This window comes from Balaenoptera physalus, assembly GCF_965194825.1.
Source record: "Balaenoptera physalus genome assembly, chromosome: 15".
NCBI classification, from domain to species: domain Eukaryota; kingdom Metazoa; phylum Chordata; class Mammalia; order Artiodactyla; family Balaenopteridae; genus Balaenoptera; species Balaenoptera physalus.
Window position 1 is genome coordinate 50,220,616 of NC_138894.1, and position 19,867 is coordinate 50,240,482.

At 38.7% G+C, this 19,867-nt stretch overlaps 1 long non-coding RNA gene across 1 annotated transcript in view; it reads left to right on the plus strand.

Annotated features, from left to right (window-relative positions):
* LOC309643550 overlaps positions 1-19,573 on the plus strand; it is an 813,743-nt gene extending 794,170 nt beyond the window's left edge. The window contains exon 4 of the long non-coding RNA XR_014253814.1: positions 19,255-19,573. This is a non-coding gene — a long non-coding RNA (uncharacterized lncRNA). The remainder of the gene's footprint in view (positions 1-19,254) is intronic.
* Positions 19,574-19,867: the final 294 nt, after the last annotated feature.

Consider the following 19,867-nt stretch of genomic DNA (forward strand, 5'->3'; position numbering starts at 1 on the left):
TCCTTAAGGAAACCCAGAAGTTGAAATTACTAGAGAAATCACTTAAATTAGCTATTCTAAATATGACTAAGCAAGTAAAGGAAGCCATATTTAAAAACTAAAGGAGAGACTTCCCCAGTGGTCCAGTGGTAAAGAGTCTGCCTTCCAATGCAGGGGACATGGGTTCCATCCCTGGTTGGGGAACTAAGATCCCACATGCCACGAGGCAACTAAGCCCGCACACCACAACTGCAGAGTCCATGCGCTCTGGAGCCTGCACGTCACAACTAGAGAGAAGCCTGCATACTGCAACGAAAGATCCCACATGCCGCAATGAAGATCCCGCATACCGCAACTAAGACCCAAAGCAGCCAAAATAAATAAATAAATATTTAAAAAATAAATAAATAAATATTTTAAAAAACATAAAAACTAAAGGAAAGTATGAGATTGATGTCTCAAAAAATAGAATTTTAATAAAGAGATAAAATTTATGAAAAATAACCAAATAAAAATTCTAGATTTAAAAGGTATAATAACTGAAATAAAAGACTTACCAGGGAGGCTCAACATTTGATCTGGCAGGAAAAAAAAATCAGCAAACTTTAAATTTGGTCAGTTGAGATGATCTAATCTGAGGAACAGAAAGACTAAAAAAGTGAGGAAAATGAACAATGACCTGTGGGACACCAAGTGTCCCAACATACACATAATTAAGAGTATGTATATGAGAAGAAGAGGGAAAACAGGCAGAAAGAATATTTGAAGAAATAATGCCTGCAAGCTTTTCAACTTTCATGAAAAATACTGATATACATATCCCAGAGGCTTAACACACTCTATGCTCAAAAACTTCAAGTAAATCTACACTAGAAACATCAAAATAAAACTTTTGAAGATAAATACAAAGAGAGAATCTTGAAAGCAGCAAGAGAGGAGTGGCTCAACATGTATAAGGGATTTTCAATAAGACTAACTGCTAATTTCTCATCAGAATCCATGGAAGACTGAAAGCAGTGGATGGGCATGTTCAAAGTGCTGGGAAAAAAAGATGCTTTAAAGATGTCAATGAAAGATGTTTTAAGCAGCAAACTATCCTTCAAAAATGAAGGAGAAATTAACACTCCCAGGCTAATGACAACTGAGAGACTTTGATGCTAGAAGACCTTTGATGCTGACTTACAAGAAATACAAAATTAAAAATTTTTGTGCTTCAAAGGATACCATCAAAAGAGTGAAAAGACAACCCACAGAATGGGAGAAAATAGCACATATATGGTAAGGGACTAGTCTCAAAAATATTTAACAAACTCTTAAAATTCAACAATAAAAACAGAAATAACCCAATTTAAAAATGGACAAAGGATTTGAGTAGCTATTTCTCCAAATAAGGTAAAAAATGTCCAGTAAGCACACAAAATAAAAATTGTGATTTGTCATTTGGGAAATGCAAATCAAAACCCCAATGAAATACTAGTTCACACCCACTAGGATGACTATAATAAAAAAGATAGACAATAACAAGTATTGGTGACTATATAGAGAAATTGCTCATACATTGCTGATGGAAATAAACAATGATACAACTGCTTTGAATAATAGTTAAAGAGTTCTCTCAAATGTAATACTTAGAATTACCATATGACCCAGCACTTCCACGCCTAGTTGTATACTCAGAAGAACTGAAAACATGTCCTCACAAATACTTTTACAGGAGTGTCCATAATGGCATTATTCATAATAGCCAAAAAGTGGAAATAACCCAAATGCCCATTAATTGGTGAATGAATAAACAATATGTGGTGTATCCATACACTGGAATAACATTTGACAATGAAAGTTAATGATAAATGCTACAAAAAGGGTGAAACTTGAGACTATTATGCTGAGTGAAAGAAGTCAAATACAAAATGCCACATATTGTATGATCCTATTTATATGAAATGTCCAAATAGACAAAATCATAGTGGCAAAAAATAGGTTAGTGGTTACAAGGCTGGGAGTAAAGAATGGGGAATAACTGCCAATAAATATGAGTTTCTTTTGGGTGTGATGAAAATGTTCTGGAATTAGATAGTGGCAAGGGTTGTACTAAAAACCATTCAATTTTATGCCTTAAGAGGTAATTTTTATGATATGTGAATTATATCTCAATTTTAAAAATTGAAGTCAAAATCAACTTTTAAAGGCATAAAAAAATGGTAAGAATTCATTATTAGTAGACATTCATTTAAAGGCATTTTAAAGGCAGTTCTTCAGTCAGAAGGAATATGAGAGCATATAGAAATCTGCATTTAAACAATGGAATGAAAAGCACCAAAATAGTTACTACATGGATAAATATATTAGAATGTTCTTTTTATTGCTGGATCTAATATTTAAAAGGTAGTTGAGAGGTTGAGAGGAGATTTCCATTGTCTGCCAAGATGGAGTAACAGGGATTGGATTTACACTTCTGCCTGAAACAACTGAAAAAAAATGGACAATATATATGAAACAGTAGTTGTCGAGACACATGACTTCAGGTGAGAAAGGCAGTATTCCCTGAGATACAGGAAATGATGAAGTGATCGCTTTTGTTGCCCCCTTATACCTTGAGAGAATATTCTGGCTGTGACAGAGGGGATGGACTCAAGTGTACCTTGGCAAACTCCCTGAGAATTTGGGAATATTCAAGGCTTGACTTCATAAGACAGAGTCCCAGAGAGGAGAGATCTTTACAAAGAGATAACTCTGTATCTATGCAGAGGGTTCCTGTGGAGTATTCAGCTGAGTACTGATTAGCACTTGTGTGTGAATAACCTACCCAAGGGGATACTGAGAGCTCTTAGGGGAATGACCTCGTGCTTATGCAGGACCAGGAATAATGTCTGTTCCTGCAACCAGACTGGAAAAACCTCGTGATTCAAAAGACATTTGGTACTCAGAAGGGTTTTGCCTCTTTAGCAGTGACTAATTTGTCCTAGGTCAAACATGGCTGTGGGCCTGTATAATTGTTAATTTTATGCCTCATCTTGACTGGATCACAGGGTGCCCAGATATTTGGCTAAACATTATTTCTGGGTGTTCCATGAGGGTATTTCTGGATGAAATCAGCATTTGCGTTGGTGGACCCAGTAAAGCAGTTTGCCCTCTTCAGCATGGGTGGGTATCTCCCAGTCCAATCAATCGTGGGCCTGAATAGAACAGAAAAACAGAGGAAGGAAGAATTTGACCTTTCCTGCCTGATTGCATGACATTGATATCCTGCCCTTGGAGCTCCTGGTTCTCAGGCCTTTAGACTCTCACTGAATTACATCACTAGCTTTCCTGTGTCTCCAGCTCACAGGTGGCAGGCTGTGGGACTCTGTAGCCTCCATGATTGCATGAGCCAATTCCTTATACTAAATACCTCTCTGTCTCTTTCTCTCTCTCTCTCCACACACACACACACACACACACACACACACAGACTCACACAGACATATACACACATATATCCTATCGATTCTATTTCCCTGGAGAACCGACTTAATACAGCCTGGTTCACAAAACTAAAAAGTAAGACCCTAAATGATCAAACTATAAGTAACTTAACTGCATCTCTGATAAAAGCGTAAGAATATTTATAGAAATACAAAATATCTATCAATAAACAATATGAAATCTTTAATATCACCATACAACAAAAAGGTTACCAATATGAAAAGAAGCAGCAAATATGACCAATAATGAAGAGAAAAATAAACCAATGGAAAACAATCCTAGACTGACAGGAGACAAGGGCATTAAAACACTTATTATAAATGTGTTTAAAAACTAAAGATATGGAAGATATAAAAAAGACCCAAATCAGACTTCTAGAGATGAGAAATAGAATGTATAAAATGTATAATACACTAAATTTGATTAATTACAGATTAGACAACTTAGAGAAAAGATTAGTAAACTTAAAGATGTAGCAATAGAAACTATCTAAAATGAAACACTAAGGGAAAACAGGATTTTTTTTTTTAAAGAAGCACTAATGACTTGTGGGACATTTTTAAGTGACCTATTATATGTGTAATTGGATCCCCTGAAGGAAGTGGGGGAGAGCAGTTACAATATTTTAAGAAATTAGGACTGATAGTTTTCCAAATTTGATGGCATCTCCAAACCCAGAGGTTCTTAGAGGCTCAGGAAGTTTCAACAACAACTAGGAACATGAAGAAAACTACACCAAGGCAAATGCAGTGATAAAGAGAATATCTTAGATGCAGCCAGAGGAAAAGGACACAATATATAGAGAGGAAGCAAAAGAAAGATAACTCATCAGGAATAGTGTTAATGAGAATGACCATATATTGAAATTACTGAAAGAAAAAACTACCAACCTAGAATTTTATTCAAGTAAAGATATCTTTTATTAAGAAATGACTAATGGCCTGAAGATATGAACACTTTACTGAATGAACTATGTGGAAGGCAAATAAGCACATGAAATCATTCTCAACATCTTTAGTCATTAAATAAATATAAACTACAATCACAAAGATATATACCTATTAGAATGGCTTTAAAAAACTGACAATGTAAAGTGTTGAGAATGCAGAGCAACTGGAAATCTCAGACATTGCTGGTGAAAATTAAAATATGGTTTGGCTACTTTGAAAATCAGTTTTCAGTTTCTCTTATAGTTGAATATGCACTTACATTCCAATCCAGCCATCCTACTCCTAGGTATTTGTACAAGTGAATTGAAGACTTATGTTCACACAAGAATCATTATATGAATATATGACCTCATTTATAATAACGAAAAACTAGAAATAACACAAAAGTCCTTCAACAGGTGAATGGATAAACAAAATGTAACACATCCATATGATTGAATAATACTCAACAATTAAAAAGGAATGAACTACCCATGCAGACAAGAACATTAATGAATCTAAAATTCATGTTTAGAAACTGAAAAAAGCCACATCTAAAAGGCTACATGTATATGCTCTATTTTTATGACATTCTGTGAAGGGAAAGGCAAAACTAAAGGGAAAGAAACAAATCAGCAAATTCCAGGGGTTTATGGTGGTGGAAGGTGTTGTCTACAGTGACATGCGAGAGGGTTTTAGGGAGTTGATGATGATATTCATCGTCTCTTTGTTGGTGGTGATGTTGTTATATGACGGTTATGTGATTGCCAAACTCACAGAATTGCATACCAAAAAAGAGTGATTTTTACTGTAGCATATAAATTATACTTGCATAAAATTATGATAAAAAGAGAGAATGGGAAAATTTCTGAGGACAAATGGGAAGCTAGAATAGAGAGAATCTCTAAAATGCTCATACATTCAGGCAACAGGTTATTTATTAGGTGCCTGTAGTTTGGAGGGATGGTAAAATGTGGCGAGCCAATATAGATATAAAAGTAAGGCTATGTGTTAACTATTGGGGATTCTAAAATAAATATATTTCTACCCTTAAGGAGCCCATGGTTTACTGAGGGGAACAATCCTTTTAACTGACAGCCATGAAATAATGTGGTAAGAGCTATGAAAGAGCCAATGTAAGATATTCTTGGATCCTGCAAGTGGGATAGATGACCAGACATAGGTGATAGGGCAAAAGACTGCCTGGAAGAGAAATCATCAAAGATATGAACAGATAGCTAGTGGGAAGCAGCTGCATAGTACAGGGAGATCAGCTCGGTGCTTTGTGACCACCTAGAGGGGTGGGATAAGGAGGGTGGGAGGGAGACGCAAGAGGGAGGGGATATAGCGATATATGTATGCATATAGCTGATTCACTCTGTGATACAGCAGAAACTAACACAACATTGTAAAGCAATTATACTCCAATAAAGATGTTAAAAAGAAAAAAAGATATGACCAGAAATAAGCTTTTCAAGAAGGGAACCAGCTGTTTTGTAGAACAAAATAGGTTCTCATTTACCTAAAAATTTTTAAAAAGCTAACACATGCATATTGGAACACATGCCTATAGTACTAAATTCAAAAGATTATGAAGATTTTTACCCAGAAGGATCCTCTCTTATCAACACTTGCGTGTATTTATAGAAATATTCTTTGCATCTAATAAGCATGTATATATGGATTTTTTAAAACAGCCGTATAGCATATTATATACACTCTAAATTTTGCTGTTTTCAACTAAAATGCATCTTGGAGATTATTACCTATCAGTATAAAACTAACCATAATAAAACCATTACAGTTCCATTTGTATTTGGGGGTTTTCTTACTGATAATTATAAGGTTTGTAGTTATTCTGCTTATCTTTATCGAGTCCTTTGTGAAATACATTCACATTTCTATTTCTTTTAATAGCATGAGACTTTGATATGAATGATGACGCATTCATCCACTTTTTCTCACCACCATTCCTTCCCTTCCAAATCTAACTTTAATAGCTTGTATTCTTAGATTTTGTTTGCCTTCCCCTCCTCGCCTAGCATCTCCATGTTCTAGTTGCTGGAGATACAGCAGTGAACAAAGCAAAGCAAACAAATAAACAAACATGTCATAGAGTTTATAGTCTAGTGGGAGGGTACAGGCAATATAAAAATGTTATGTACGTATAATGCCGTAAGACCTATGGGGGGAAGCAAAAGTAAGTTTGAGTAATATAGTGTGCCAGAGGGAAGAGGGTAGATTGCAATTTTAAGTAGATTCATCAGAGGACTCACTAATCATGTACCATTTCATAAAGGCATGAGAGTGTAAAGGATTGAGCTTTCTGATGTGTATTTCTCAAGGAGGAGCATTTCTATTATCTTTCTCTTTGTTTTTTTTTTTCATTTACTTATAGGTTAATTTCTCAACTTTTAACACCCCATATTTCTTTGGACTCCTTCTTTCTGTCATAATGTCCTATTGTTTCTAAGAACTCTTTCAAGAAATGTTCCGTTTACCTAATATTCTATTCTTATTTCATATGTACAATATCTTCTCCTCTCTGAGAATATTACTTATATCTTTTAAAGATTTCTTATCTTTCTTGCATTGCATATATTTTAATCTCACTTCCTTTTGTCTTTCATTTTGCAGTGTCTTCTTGAACATTATCTGTTTCTATTTCAGACCAAGGCATTAAAAGCTAAATGGAAGTTATGTCAACTGATAAATTATTTGTCTAGACTGACCACATTAGGATCAGGGCTTTTGACTGGGACAATCCCAAATATTAGAATTTACAAGTATTTTTTTCTGTGACTTCTTTTTTTGTTCAGAGAGGAAACTTCTGCTCTCCTGCCTAGGGGGATATATGCCTGAATGACAACCCTCTTGGGTCAGAGTTACGTAAAGGGGCAAGAAGCCTACATGTTCAGTACACAGACTTCCACTTATTCCCACTGTTTTTTGTTTTTTTTTTTTTTTTTACTATTTGAAATGCATCCTCTTTATTTATTTATTTATTTATGGCTGTGTTGGGTCTTCGTTTCTGTGCGAGGGCTTTCTCTAGTTGCGGCAAGCGGGGGCCACTCTTCATCGCGGTGCGCGGGCCTCTCACTATCGCGGCCTCTCTTGTTGCGGAGCACAGGCTCCAGATGCGCAGGCTCAGTAATTGTGGCTCACGGGCCCAGTTGCTCCGCAGCATGTGGGATCCTCCCAGACCAGGGCTCGAACCCGTGTCCCCTGCACTGGCAGGCAGACTCCCAATCACTGCGCCACCAGGGAAGCCCTCCCACTGTTTTTAATAGAGCATATCTCCCTCACTCTTCCCTTTCCTCTTCCTGAGTCTGGAGCCTATAGATTAATTTCTCCAAAGAATACATTTATAGTCTCTTAAGGATAGTCACCTGGCCAACAAATGTAGAGGAAAAGGTCTGACTGGTTTAACTTCTTGCGTGCACTTTGTTCACCAGCATCTTTTAAGCTCAGAAGTTCATCCTCAAGAGATTCTGCAGCGAGATGCAGCTTGCTTCTGGCTGGATTCCTTCTCAGCAAGCATTTTTAAATTTTCTCAGCTCTGCTAAAGATTCCATCCACCTTTTCCCCTTCTTTTACTTCTATTTCTTCATCTGCAATACGTGAAGAATAACACCCAACTGGAATTCTTCCCAGGAGGGTTATGGACATGAAATAACATAATGAACTTGAAAGCATCTTCTAACCTCTTCAGCACATTCTGGTCCCCTCCTCTCTCTGCTCCTGGGTGTCCAGTTGCCTTCTTTTAATTCTTTTATCACTTCATATTGCTTCTTGCCTTGGGGGCTGTCTTACATGTTCTTCCTTCTGCCTGCAATGCTATTTCTTTACTCTTCTTCATTAACTCTTTTTGGTATACCATCTAAAACGTAAAAGATTATATGTATAGCATATATAATATATAGTGTAGATTCTAGAGCAAAATAATATTATGAACAGTAAATCAACACCCAACCCAGAAAATAAAACATTACCATCTACTTCATCTTCCTTTGTGGCTGTCTCCTAAATGAACCCTCTCTCCTCTTTAGAATTAATCTTTCTCCTATATTCTATAAACACAATTCCTTTTGTGCTTAAAATTATTCTATCACATATTTGTATATGAGTAAACACTATATTGCTTAGTGTGTTTGACCAGTACTTTATAACTACTATGTGCAGTGTTTTGGACCATGTTTTTCTTTCTCAATATTACGCTGTCATCCTTCATTCATATTGTTGGGTAGTTTATGTTCATTATATATATATAAAACAAAGCATGATATTATGAACATCCTTGTACATGTATTGTGGTGCACATGTGCAAAAGTTTCTCTGGGGTAATACCTTGGAGTGGTATTGCTGATTCAAAAGTTGTGAGACAGTTGAATTTTACAGAATAACGCCAATCAGCTTTTCAAAGTGATTGCATCAATTTATACTCCCCAAATTAATGTTTAATTGTATATATTGATCCACATTGTTTCTAAGACTTGTTTTTGGCCATCTGTCTATTTCTAATAATTCTTGTGTGTAGTAGTAATACCTCATATAGTTTTAACTTACATTCCTTTAATGATTTTGAGCTTGTTTTCCATATTTTTATTGACCGTTTGTATATATCTTTTGGGAAGTGTATGTTCAACTCTTCAGCCCATTTTTACATTGAGTTTTCTGTATTTTCCTTTGGATTTGTAAGAGTTTCTCAAAATTATGTATTCTGGATACAAATTCTTTGTCAGTTGTTTATTGCAAATATCCTCTTCCAACGTGTGGCTTACCTCTTCACTTCTCCAAAGGTATATTTTCATGGACTTTCAATGTAGCCCTATTTATCTATTTTTGTCATATGGCTAGGGCATTTTTAGTATATCTAAGAACTCTTTTCCTAATTCAGTTTTATGAAGTTATTCTCCTGTGTTATCTTCTAGAAATTGTTATTGTTTTGACTCTCACATCACTTGGAATATAATTCTTGGTATGATATGAAGTCATACAACATTTTTTCCCCATATCTAATGTCCAGTTACCCAGAAACAGCTTTATCATATGTTTGTTGTACCTTCTTTTTCATAAATTAACCATTTGTGTATATAGGCTTTCTATTCTTTTCCATTTGTCTCTTTATATATCTTTACATCAATACTACACTGTCTTTACTTCTAAATTTTTTTAAAAGTACTGATTTCCCTGAAGCAAGGTTGAGCAAACCTTAGCCAGTGGATCAAATTCATCTGATAGGAAAGTTTTCCTGGAACAACACATGTTTGGTAAGATTGACAGCCACCAAGAAACCAAAATTATAGTGATGGGACCATGAAATATTGCCCTTAGGGAGTGAGACATGTAAACCCAGGAGAACTATAGAAATCACATAAAAAGAAGAGACAGATATCAATTGCGCTCATCTTTCCATGTGAAGTTAATGCTCCCATTTATCAAGACACAGACTTTGTGTTGAAATATGGACTTGGGCTAATGTACCCTTGGAACCTTGCTGCTTCCACTTTGCATACCCTTGGAAAGGGACTGGTTGTTGAACCCTATAGCCGTAAAATAGACAATCTAATTGCCTCCAGCTGCCATTTGTTCCTCAGTAGCAGAGAGTTCTAAGAGTATGAGCTAACTGCCAGAGTGAGTCCATCTTGGTTCACTGGACTATGTACTTTACAAAGAACCTCTAGAGCTGATGATTTAAGGTACAGATGACTATGGATATGTGTATTGCAATTACAGATGCAGCTCTTTTCCTGAGCATTTTCACTTGGTTTATTAGATATCTTAGGGGAAATTCCTAGTGCTGAGCTCCTGTGCTGCTGCTAGGTGTTGAATTTAGAAATAGTAGGGGTGACCTTGACCTTGATTCAACATTGTTGGAAAGTGCCAAGATCAAGGAGTTCAGTTTCAGGTGACTTTTTTCCAACCATCCTTTACCCTGGTAGGCAGGACCAAGGGTAGGCTCTGTATATGAAACAACAGTGCCCCAGCAATCCTTTGAAGTCTTTTGGCAGCTGAAAACTAGATCTAGAATTAAGAATTCTCGTTAGTCAAACAAGGAGCTTTCAAAGTTAAAATTTGCAATGTAATTTAAGGAAAAAATGACCTTAAATCTGGTTCACAGGCTATAATCTCTCCAATGCTTTTGAATTTATTTGTTAATGATATGGCATATCAAGACTAATTACATCAATAATAATATAGTATACTTAATATCAATTTGAATCATAAAATTAAAATACAATTTCAGGTCCGATGTTCAAAAGTCATTTTATTTTTAAACATTTAAGGAGAATATGGACATCAGACTGAGAAAACAGGGATATCTCTTGGGAATAGTCACTCTGCAGTACTTTTTCTGGAGAATCATTGCTGAAAATTCTATTTTTATAATGTGATTAAATGCATGTTCATGAATGTGGCTCAGAATTAAGACTGCTTGACTTTTTCATTTTTCTTGTTGGCTACCTTTTGGGTAGTAGTTTCCTCTTCTCGTCCACTGGAGGGTCATTTTACAGTAACCATATATAGAAGTGAAAATATTATAACCAAATAGTATATAGTGATGGCCTCATTATATTGATATAAGTTTGGCAATGGCAAAATATAATTGGTTTCTCAAATTGCTTGACCATAGATCAGCAGTGTGCCTTTAGTCTCTAGTTCTACCTGTAGAGTGCTGTTAAGTCTATATCGGTCCCCTCACCACCCCAACTCAAAGCCTTCTATATTAAAGCTGGAGAGAAGGTGTAGCGGTGTTTGTCATACTCTTTGACCACCCCAAAGCTTTTTCTTTTATTGGATATGATACATAAAGAAAAACAACACAGTAAGTATACAGCTCAATAAATTATCATGTGAAAATGCCTGTGTGATCACCACTGTTGGCAGTAAAGTGAACATTGCAAATACTCCAAGAGCCCCTAACATACTTCCTCCCAGTTATTAAACTCACTATTCTATCAGCAATGTATGAAATTTCTGATTGCTCTACATCTTCAGCAGTACTGTTGTCAATCTTTTTTATGTTAGTCATTCCAGTGGGTATGTGGTGGCATGATATTGTGATATTAATTTAGAGAAATGCCATAGTGAAATTAGACTTCACAACTGCCTAGGTACTTCAAACCTAATTCTCTGGATATACCAGAGATTTTGAGAATGAGCAAATATCATGAATATGTTTAATTTATACTTAAACTATTTAAAGTGTATTCTTTTGTTTGCAGCTAAGAATCCTGCTGATATCAAGGAGAAATAACATATGATGCTGGGAGTTAATTGATTAATAAAGAAAGATATTTACAGAGAAAAAATGGCAGAGAAAGTGGAGATATACAAGGAGGAATAAACAGTTGTGTGATGGGTTAATGAAAGCAGATAAGTCTAGGCAGGTCTATTTTCTATGCCACACTGCCCTTTTACAGTGATTAAAATAGAACTATTAAATACCATTTTATATGCTGGGATTTTGAGAAATACATAGAGACAATTTTGGAAAAGTGAGTAATGGATACAACAGTTGGAAAATGGACAGAGTTTGCTCAAAATATAGTATTAAGGAGATATATCACTGACCAACTGAAATCAGAAAGAAATTGTAAGGATAATTTTAAAAACTCAGCTTCGCCTCACGAAATACAGGTGCTTCTTGGTACCTTACATAATCTTTTGCATTTTCATTAAGTAGTGCTCATACCATCAGCATGCTTCCCTTTTAATTTTGTCAGCCAAACCTAGCTTATCATCAAAATCACCAATTCTCACCCCAAACCCTGGTATAGTAAATCAGAATTTCTATAGATGGCATCTGGAGAAGATGTTTTTTGAATGCTTAGGTGGTTTGTTTTGGTGATCATAAAGCTTTGAAAGTTATTGGTAGAAACTTTAGTTCACAGAAATTAGGTATTTTATTTCCTAACAAAGTTTGGGGAATTTAATATACTTACCTTATCTAAAGCCTTAAGGCAAATCCCATTTATGTATAAAGAGTGTTTAACAAACTAGCTTGATTCAAATGATTATCGAGTATTAGTATTAACCTGCCCTTCTTCATTTCTCTCAGAATTTTTATTATATATGACTTTTCCAAGTTCAAGTTTAAAGTCAAAATTAAAAACGCTGGAAATGAAGCAAGAGGTATTGGACTTGGGTATTATCTCATCTATTTTTTAGCTTTGGGAAATTATTTAATATCGTAAGCATCGTTTTTACTAATGTATTAAACAAGAATATTGCCAGACTTTGTGTGAACTTTATTTGAGGGGTGTGGGGTGTGTGTGTGTGTGTCTGTGTGTGTGTGTCTGTGTGAGTGTATGTATGTATGTGCATACTCAGTTTTAGCTGCACAGAAGTCATACACTAAGTGTTTTACTTTCTTAGGTGACATTTTATTAAAAGGATGATTAGCATCATACTTCTTTTACTTCTCAGTACCCTCTTTGCATGACAGGTTGCCTGGTGACACTGTGTTTAGTATTTAATTAGTGGTGCATAACTGTTTACAATTTCTTTCTATAAGCTAATAAAATACTTGTGTTAATGTATCTTGAGTTTCTATCAGATTATCCGTACAATGGTAGCACTTTCTTGAATTCTTCTAAAAAACATACCTAGATTTGTAATGGTGTTCATTCATTTGACAAATACTCATTAAATGTGTACTATGTCTCAGGCACTGTTCTTGTTTCTGGAGAGTATAGTAGTCAATAAAAGAGCCAAGTCCCTGATTTTTGAGAGATTAAATTCCAGTAGTTGGAGAGAGTGTGAATAGAAAACTTACTCACATAAGACTCATGGAATTAAGCTCAAACCTACTACAAGTATCTTAAATTTGGCCATTGACTTGCCTTTTTATTAAACTAACATTTCTAGCATCAGAAAAGAATTATATAAATGTATCACTTTGGTTCTGTTCAGCACAGCACTGGATAAACAAACAGAAAATAAATCTGTCCAATCAGGCTGCATTGACATTGAAGGTGTATTGTTTACAAAAAAGTAGGTGGGAGAAAGAGCAAAGCTTTTTAGGGGGCACTGCTTGAAATAATGGTAAGAGGTAGAAAGATTTTCCAGTCTCCAACCCTGAAACCCTAGAGCCAAAGGTGAGGAGGAGGGATTAGATTCTGTGAAGGTCCAGCATTACTATGAAGGATCCTATGGGGACAAGACCATTATAACATGGGAATAGTATCTAAGTTGTCTCCAAAGGAGACCCACTACAGCAAGTCAGAAAAACAGTCATGAAATGAGAAATAAATTGCCAAGCTTTTTAGCTGAAAATACAAATAAACCAAAATTTAAAAAATGAAGAAGTGAGGCCTAGAAGAAAAGCAGAGAATTACATTTAGGCCTGAAATGTGGTGGCTAGGAATAACTCTGACAAATATTGCTTCAGATTGCTGTGTCCTTTTGAGCCACTCATGCCTGGCTGGGGCAAAGCTTTAAGAAGAATTTCTAGCTGGATAAGGAAGGGGAAGGGAATTGTATTCAAGGCTGTTCAGTAATATGTGTTTTTATACATGTCATTTTAGTCAATCTGTATCCCTTATTTTAAGTGGAAAACCAGGTTTATAAAGACTGTGACTTAGCCGAAGTCCTACCAAGTTAGCAGTAGAAACTATTAATAAAATGATCTTCTGACTTGCAGCCAAGTATTATTTTACGGCCTCCTCTATAAGTCACCTAGCTCTCTTTCAGAAGGATTCCACCATCCACTATATTCTTCTTCCAAGTGAGACCATAAATCATTTCAATTCCATTTTATTTTATTTTATTTTTATTTTATTTTATTTTTATTTTCTATGCTAACACCAAGTCCTGCTTAGAAAACAAATGCAAAAAATACATGACTCATCTATACCCAGTGTGTAACTGTATTATTACAAATGTAAGCTTTTCATCTATATTAAAATACTTATTAACAAACCGCTAGAGTCGAAGTATTTGTATCTAATAAGATGTGCAGTTATGCGCAAGAGCAGACACATTTCCTAAGCTTAATTTTCGAAACTGGAAAAACTAAACTCATAATGGCAATGTGTTGAATATAAGTATTGCAATCTTTATTTCTCACCCTTGTTTCAGCAAAGGATTTGATGGTGTTTCTCCCTTATGAAAAGAAAGACTTCTCTGATAGGATTATTAATGAGTTGATATATGAAGGAAGAACATGGTGGTCTGGGTGGGAGGAGAATTCTAGGAAAAGTGAACAAAGGCAAGAGCCTGTGCAAAGATTCTGTGGTGTAAGGCAGCGGTCCCCCACCTTTTTGGCATCAGGGACCGGTTTTGTGGAAGACAGTTTTTCCACGACCGGGGAGGGGGGAGGGTGGGTGATGATTCTAGCAGTAATGCGAGCGATGGGGGGGATGATTCAGGCCATAATGCGAGCGATGGGGAGGATGGTTCAGGCGGTAATGCGAGCGATGGGGAGTGATGGGAGCGGCAGATGAAGCTTGGCTTGCTCGCCTCCTGCTGTGCGGCCCGGTTCCTAACAGCCTGCGGACCACTACCGGCCCGCGGCCTGGGGGTTGGGGACCCCTGGTGTAAGGGACATCAATTATTTAAGAACTTAAAGTAGCCAGAGTGACTAGAATGCAGAGAACTGAGAGGACCATGATGTTAAGATGAGGAATGGTAGCATGATCTTATAGGACCTGGAAGACCATGGAAAGACTTTTGGTCTTCCTTGGAAACTCAGTAGGAAGCTAGTGGATTATTTTAATAAAGAGATGATTGTAAGATCTCATAAAGTTAGGTTCATAATTTTTAAATAACTGTCTATAGGTGGAACAGTTTCTGGAAGGGGATAAGAGTAGACATAGGAAGACCAGTTAAAAGTAAATTGGTCAAAAAAAATGTTTAAATTAAAAAAATAAAAATAAAAAAAATTAAAAGGCTGTGCAGTAGGGTAGGTGAGGGATTGCGGTGGCTTTCAATAGGGTGGTAGAAATGGAAGAAGAAAGGAACAGAGGTAGCATAAATTCTGGAGCAAGAGCCAATGGGATGGGCTACTGGATTGGACTTGAAGGGGAAAAAGGACTCCAAAATACCTCGTGGGTTTCTGACTTGTATAATTGATAGTTGTTGATTGAAGTTGATAGTATTCACTGACGTAGAGAACACTAAGAAAGAGAAGAGCAGTTTTGGATATGGGTCATTAACTTATCCCAGAGATTGGAATGTATAGTCCTAGAGTTCTGAAGAATGGTCTAGCATGGAGATAAAATTTTGAGACTCATCAGTACATGAGTGGTAATCAAAGCCTTCAGTGAGGATGAGATCCCATGGAGAGAAAAGTTTTGAATGGTAAAAGAGGAGGGCTAAGTCTGAGTTTTTAATTACCCAGAGAGTACAAGGGGACGAGTCTGTAAAACTGATAAAGGAGAGCATAACATTATCTATATCAGTGAAAGAGAATCTTGTAAGTGACAGAGGTTAGCAGTATTGAATCCTACTGAGAAGTCAAGAAAAATAAAGACTGTAAAATGGCAACTTCCTGCAAATAGTGTATGTAATTAAGCAGGCAGCCAAAATGATCTGTTGTTCATGTCAAAGTGTTAGGGTGCTTTATTCCACACTTGTTTAATGGTGAAGAGAGGGAAAGTATATTTGTGTGCAGAACATTCTGAAGCGTCATCAATTTTCTGGGGCAAATGTGGGGATACAACTGGTGACCCTGAGAAACAATTCCAAGGAACAGCGACTAGAAAGTAGCCATGGAGGTACTGACTGGCCCTAGCACTAAATTAGATTTCTCCTGCTGTTTCTTTCTCAGCATGGTTTTCCATGGCAACCAAGTTTAAATGGTTCTGTTAGGTGAACAGGTCAATACAATTATAGCCATTTGTCTTATTACTCTTATTTGTCACATTAGAAAGCCCAATTTTGTTTGGGAGCCTATTAAGATTTGGCCAAACTTCTTGTAATTGTTTCAATTCAAAGCTTTTAAAAGTTCTTTTGCAAGCAAGGAAAAAAATATATCTTAAAACTAAATTTAAATGACGAACAATTTTCACTATAGATAAATTAGGGATCAAGTTTTGAATAGAAGAATATAATGAATTTTAAGCATAAAAACATATTATATCCTGCTGGAGAATACAAAGGGCTCGATTAAAAAGCTTTACAAATCAAATAATAATTAGAAGTAAAATACATGACTTTTTGAAGCTCAGCACACTCTTCTAAGTTTATTTTTCTTATTGAAGACAGTAGATATAAAATAATCAGTGAATCATTAAACTCAAAATATAAACATGATTTTTTTATTTATGAAAGATAGTAGTGCATTGATTTTAATCTTCACATGTACTACCTAATACTTAAGAAAAAAATCCCGAAATAATACTTTGACTGACAAAGTGGAGGTGGTTTTCCTAAAGTGACTTTAAACAATGGAGATGCAAATTACATGATTGTTCATGCAAGCCTATAATAGGGCACTATAAACTGGCACAGGTCCTTTTAGCCCATGTTCTTTGCTTTGTGTTCTGTGACGTGAGACATATTTTTTGCTGTCACTATTCACGTGCCAACAATTTGGGCTGAGTATTAAAATGATTTGGTTTTGAATTCTAGGTACGAAATAATTGTAAGGGTCCAAAAGTTGTTAATTTATAGTTGGAAAAAAATGCCTTTTTGACATCGTTTATAGTTCTATTTGAAATGAAAATAAAAAGGTCAATTTCAAAAACTCAGTTTAATTTTAAGTCTCAAGAAAAAAAACAGGCTGAAATTACAACCTTTAGAAATCACATGCGAGGGTCCTCGGGAAGATGGCGGAAGAGTAAGACGCGGAGATCACCTTCCTTCCCACAGATACAGTAGAAATACATCTACACGTGGAACTGCTCCTACAGAACACCCACTGAGCGCTGGCAGAAAACGTCCGACCTCCAAAAAGGCAAGAAACTCCCCCCGTACTTGGGTAGGGCAAAAGAAAAAAGAAATAACAGAGACAAAAGAATAGGGACGGCACCTGCACCAGTGGGAGGGAGCCGTGAAGGAGGAAAGATTTCCACGCACTAGGAAACCCCTTCGCGGGCGGAGACTGCGGGTGGCAGAGGGGGGAAGCTTCGGAGCCACGGAGGAGAGCGCAGCCACAGGGGTGCGGAGGGCAAAGCGGAGAGGTTCCCGCACGGAGGCTCGGCGCCGAGCAGCACTCTCCAGCCTGAGAGGCTTGTCTGCTCACCCGCCGGGGTGGGCGGGGCTGGGAGCTGAGGCTCGGGCTTCGGTCGGATCGCAGGGAGAGGACTGGGGTTGGCGGCGTGAACACAGCCTGAAGGCGTTAGTGCACCACAGCTAGCCGGGAGGGAGTCCGGGAAAAAGTCTGCAGCTGCCGAAGAGGCAAGAGACTTTTTCTTCCCTCTTTGTTTCCTGGTGCGCGAGGAGAGGGGATTCAGAGCGCTGCCTAAACGAACTTCAGAGACGGGCGCGAGCCGCAGCTACCAGCGCGGATCCCACAGCAACAGGGGCGCAGAGGGAAAAACGGGGAGATTCCCGCACAGAGGCTCGGCGCCGAGCAGCACTCTCCAGCCCGAGAGGCTTGTCTGCTCCCCCGCCGGGGCGGGCGGGGCTGGGAGCTGAGGCTCGGCTTCGGTCGGATCACAGGGAGAGGACTGAGGCTGGCAGCGTGAACACAGCCTGAAGGGATTAGCGCACAACAGCTGGCTGGGAGGGAGACCGGGAAAAAGTCTGCAGCTGCCAAAGAGGCAAGGGACTTTTTCTTGCCTCTTTGTTTCGCGGCGCGCAAGGAGAGGGGATTCAGAGCGCCGCCTAAACGAACTCCAGAGAAGGGCGCGAGCCGCGGCGATCACCGCAGACCCCACAGCAACAGGGGCGCAGAGGAAAAAAACGGAGAGACTCCCGCACAGAGGCTCGGCGCCGAGCAGCACTCACCAGCCCGAGAGGCTTGTCTGCTCGGCGGGCGGGGCTGGGAGCTGAGGCTCGGGTTTCGGTTTCGGTTGGATCGCAGGGAGAGGACTGGGGCTGGCGGCGTGAACACAGCCTGAAGGGGTTAGCGCACCACAGCTGGCTGGTAGGGAGTCCGGGAAAAAGTCTGCAGCTGCCGAAGAGGCAAGAGACTTTTTCTTGCCTCTTTGTTTCGCGGCGCGCAAGGAGAGGGGATTCAGAGTGCCGCCTAAACGAACTCCAGAGAAAGGCGTGAGCCGCGGCGATCAGCACGGACCCCAGAGACGGGCGTGAGACGCTGGGACTGCTGCTGCCGCCTCCAAAAAGCCTGTGTGTGAGCACAAGTCACTCTCCACATCGCCCCTCCCGGGAGCCTGTGCAGCCCGCCACTGCCAGGGTCCCGTGATCCGGGGACAAGTTCCCCGGGAGAACGCACTGCCCGCCTCAGGCTGGTGCAACGTCACGCCGGCCTCGGCCGCCGCAGGCTCACCCCGCCTCCTCTGTACACCTCCCTCCCCGCGGCCTGAGGGAGCCAGAGCCCCCGAAGCAGCTGCTCCTTTAACCCCGTCCTGTCTGGGCGGGGAATAGACGCCCTCAGGCGACCTACACGCAGAGGCGGGTCCAAATCCAAAGCTGAACCCCAGGAACTGTGCGAACAGGGAAGATAAGGGGAAATCTCTCCCAGCAGCCTTAGAAGCAGCAGATTAAAACTCCACAAACAACTTGATGTGCCTGCATCTGGTGAATACCTGAATAGACAACGAATCATCCCAAATTCAGGAGGTGGACTTTGGGAGCAGGATATATTAATTTTTCCCCTTTTCCTTTATTTGTGAGTGTATATGTATATGCTTCTGGGTGCGATTTTGTCTGTATAGCTTTGCTTTACAATAGCTTTATTTTACTTCACTATATTATAGCCTCTTTCTTTCTTTCTTTCTTTCTTTCTATTTTTTCTCCCTTTTACTCTGAGCCGTGTGGACGAAAGGCTCTTGGTGCTCCAGCCAGGCATCAGGGCCGTGCCTCTGAGGTGGGAGAGCCAACTTCAGGACACTGGTCCACAAGAGACCTCCCAGCTTCACGTAATACCAAACGGCAAAAATCTCTCAGAGATCTCCATCTCAACATCAAGACCCAGCTTCACTCAACGACCAACAAGCTACAGTGCTGGACACCCTATGCCAAACAACTAGCAAGACAGGAACACAGCCCCATCCATTAGCAGAGAGGCTGCCTAAAATCATAATAAGGCCACAGACACCCCAAAATACACCACCAGACGTGGACGTGCCCACCAGAAAGACAAGATCCAACCTCATCCACCAGAGCCCAGGCACTAGTTCCCTCCACCAGGAAGCCTACACAACCCACTGAACCAACCTTAGCCACTGGGGAAAGATACCAAAAACAACAGGAACTACGAACCTGCAGCCTGTGAAAAGGAGACCCCAAACACAGTAAGATAAGCAAAATGAGACGACAGAAAAACACACAGCAGATGAAGGAGCAGGGTCAGAACATACCAGACTTAACAAATGAAGAGGAAATAGGTAGTCTACCTGAAAAAGAATTCAGAATAATGATAG